Source organism: Micropterus dolomieu, linkage group LG12 (assembly GCF_021292245.1).
Source record: "Micropterus dolomieu isolate WLL.071019.BEF.003 ecotype Adirondacks linkage group LG12, ASM2129224v1, whole genome shotgun sequence".
In the NCBI taxonomy this organism is placed as follows: Eukaryota; Metazoa; Chordata; class Actinopteri; order Centrarchiformes; family Centrarchidae; genus Micropterus; species Micropterus dolomieu.
Window position 1 is genome coordinate 23,573,281 of NC_060161.1, and position 3,913 is coordinate 23,577,193.

Sequence of the window (3,913 nt, forward strand, 5' to 3'; positions counted from 1 at the left end):
CTGGATGACTGAGAATCATTGATGAAGAAATAATCATCAGCCAGCAATTATGATGAAATAATCATTACAGCCCTGAGTGTCACTGCTAGACAAAACTAATAGTTATAGAAGTTATAACTGCAATATTTTAGATGCTCACAAGCTTCGCATTACCTGTTTTTTCGGCTCCCATAAGAACACAAAGTCTCTGAAAGCGCTTATCAAGCAGAGACTTTTAATAAAGTGCGTCTCTTTCCTTATTGTATATATTATTCAGATATATCCATCACATTTAGCTGGAGATCTCATTTCAGCCTCAATGTGGTTTTAAAGTTTTAATGAAATGCCCCATCGGTGTTTGCTGAAAATGCACTCTACCTTTTTGTCACATCACCTGTGTCTATTGAATCAAGAGATCTTCCTCTAGCTGTCCTCCTCCTATCACACTACAGCAACGGATGGGGAGGCAGTTTTTGTCGTTTGTTTGGTGAGTGGGCTGAGAGGTAAAGCTAACACACAGTATGTTGGGGACGAGGAGAGGGGAGGGCGAGGGGGGGATAGACCTGTCTGAGAGGATACTGCTATTGAGTTGCAAATGAGCTTGTAATTAGCCCTTACACATTTGCCTGAGGGAATTAGTGTGTGTGTGTGTGTGTGTCATTGTGTGTTTTTTAACCCATTTTCCTTAGAATAGGGGTTGATGGTGATAAGCAGATAATACTAATTACTTCTCCTCCCAATTGCTTGTTAATTGTGCTTGGTGTGGATTTATACAGCATGGTAATACCCCCCATTCCACACACACACACACACACACACACACACACACACACACGATGCCCCCCGCTTTGCCTGATGGCAAATTCAACAGGTCATTTTTTAAGCAGGAGGCTTCTGTTTAAGCCACTAATTAATTATGCCAGGTGGGGTTCCACCATCTATGGGTTCAGCCAATGAGGATGTGTGTGTGTTTGTGTGTGTGTGTGTGTGTGTGGCTGTGTGTTTGTGTGTGTGTGTGTGTGTGTGTGGCTGTGTGTTTGTGTGTGTGTGTGTGTGTGTGGCTGTGTGTTTGTGTGTGTGTGTGTGTGTGTGTGTGTGGCTGTGTGTTTGTGTGTGTGTGTGTGTGTGAGCATTAGTTTGTAGTTGATAACAAGTTTAACATATTCCCCAGTCTGTTCTTGGATTAAAACCCAATACGGTGACCAAACAAAAACCCACAGAATTACAGATATCTACTGAAGACAAAATGTCTTCCTTAAACAGTAAAGACAGCACTCTTTAACGTTAACATTACAGTAAAGTGAAACAGGACGTCAGAGACCATAAAAATGCCAGTTGATCTTTTGTCATTGCTTGAGCAACAAAAGAACACACCGGGCATTTTCTTCACATGTTTACCCAGATCAGAGTCACAGACTGACAGAAAGCAAAAACCTATGCCAATGTTGTGGGCAGGGTAGATTTATTTATCATTTTATGACACAGGGTTGTATAATGAGACCACCAAGTGATTCTTATCAAGATGTCAACATATGAAATTTATCAGCTCGTGGTCTTAATGAACTTGCAATGTGTAAATAATAGAAGCTTGGCACAGGGATGCAAACTTGTCACCTTTCGGCAAATCCAAAATAGGCGATTTATGTGATATGTGTAGATCCAATGAGTTTTTCAAAATGGGGGGTGAGATGGGGCAGCGAGAATGGACAGACACCTCCACGTAGCCGCAAGAACTGTGGTTGGATGGCTTGGTAGCATCACATTTCATCCAAGTCCCCAGGAAATGCTCTGTGCTTTGAAGCCATTTTTACTAGTGTTGCCTAACAAGCGACTGTAAAACGGTAAATACATTTTTTAGGGTCACAACCCCGCAAAATTTGATCCATTTGGTTGATAACATTTGGAAAGTCTACAATAGTCGCATCATGATCATTTTACCCCTATTCAAGTTTGTGGAGGGCTAAACTGGAAGTTAGCAGGCTTCAGGGCAGCGGTGGTGGTTGGGGGGAGGGGGGGAGTTATGTTGATGTTGGAAGTTTTCCACAGATATTTAGGCTGTCGGCCATTTGGTCAGCCTCCGTCCTCCTTTCCTTCCTCAGAGCTGAAGGGCTCAGTCGGGCATTCAGATCTGGTTTGTGTGCATGTCCTTTGGATCACATCTTCAAGCAATTGTAGCTTTCCAGTTCAACTTGCATGTGTTTGGACTGTTTGAGACAGGGAAGTAGAACATTTAAAGTTAATCACGGAGAACACGTAAACTTTACATATAAACGTGTCTGAACTTTGCTGTGCAGTGAGCTGTTCATGGCTTATCTTTGGCAGTGGTTCAGAGAAAAGGACTACTCTGTGTTGCTGCAGGAGTGTGTCACCCGCATGATTAGTGATGTCAAGATTATTTATTTTACGGAGATGTACAGTATAATTAACACCCCTGACCCGCCACCCTCACATCATGTCCATCCCATCACCATCTTATCATTCATCCTCCTCTAACGGCTTGGGAGCACTTAAGCAGATTTTGGTTCAGTCTGCTCTCAAAGTGTTAAACAGATTGGTTCAGATTGGTTCGTGTGTGTGATGGAGTGAGTGTGTGGTGGTCTGCTGCGTGAAGTGTCTGAAACGTGGAAGGGTTAGATTAGCTGTGAGCATGATCTTCACTGAGCTCATTTCTCCCCTTCTGTGCCAAAGAGTGTGACTCACACACACACACACACACACACACACACACACACACACACATACACACACACACACACACACAAACACACACATACACACACACACACACACACACAGAGATTTAGATTTAGGATCTAGCATGTATCAAATGATTGCCTACTGCTTATAAAGTAATTCTATACGCTTTCTATACCCTAAACTCCACTGAACAGCTTCTCATGAGCAGATTTGGAAAACTCCCTCCATGATGGTGCTGAAAGGATTAGTCGACTTGTTGACTGAAAGAAAATAAACTTATGTCAATTCTGATAATTGATTAATTGCTTAAAGCTATTTATCTTTTAAGTATTTGCCAATTTTCAACTGTTTTTTCTCTCTTTTATTACTGTAAATTGATTATCTTTGGGGCTTCGGGCTGCTCGTTGGACAGCTGTTTCTTGTTTTATACTGTTGTAACTTGTGGTAGATTTTTACTGTTTGTCAGAAATAAAACATAGACTAAACAATGAGTAAAATAATTTTAAAAAGCCATTCAACATTTGATTTAAAAACAAATTCTTAGTTATATCTCTAACAAAACAAGTTTATGCAAAACTGACACTCTAAATACAATAATACTGTTTTGGGTCCTTTCTAAAACTATTGACGAAATGTCATATTAAACCTAGATCTCTTTTTAGGCTGTGCCCTGTGTAAACATTTTAACATGTACAGAAAACACACAAACGAGTAAATATTTACATATAGCCTATATAAAAGTTAATTAAAACATACAGAACTACAATTCAACAGAAACAAATACATATAACATCATATGTATTCTCCATAACATTTCTAAATTGGGTAAGTGACACCAGACAGTTTCATTTAGACCTCTGGCGTCTCCAGTGTAATCCACAATGTGGTGTTGATATTTGTTAGTCATAATTGGTGATTAGGCAAAAAGGTGTCAGATGAAGCCTCAGTCATAATTTTGGGGTGTCAAACCTGTTTTGTAAAACCACATAAACATTTTAATTGCTTAAATAATGAAAACTATTAGATCTTATTGTAAATGCTACATATTCATACAGGGAAAAATTTCATTTGTAGCATCTTACTATGTTTCATCAGTAAATAGGAAGTTTTTCCTTGCCTCTGTCGCCTAGTGCTTGCTCTTGGTGGGAACTGTTGGGCTTCTGTAAATATCATCACAGAGTACGGTCTAGACCTGCTCTTTTATGAAAAGCGCTGTGAGATAACTGTTGTTGTGATT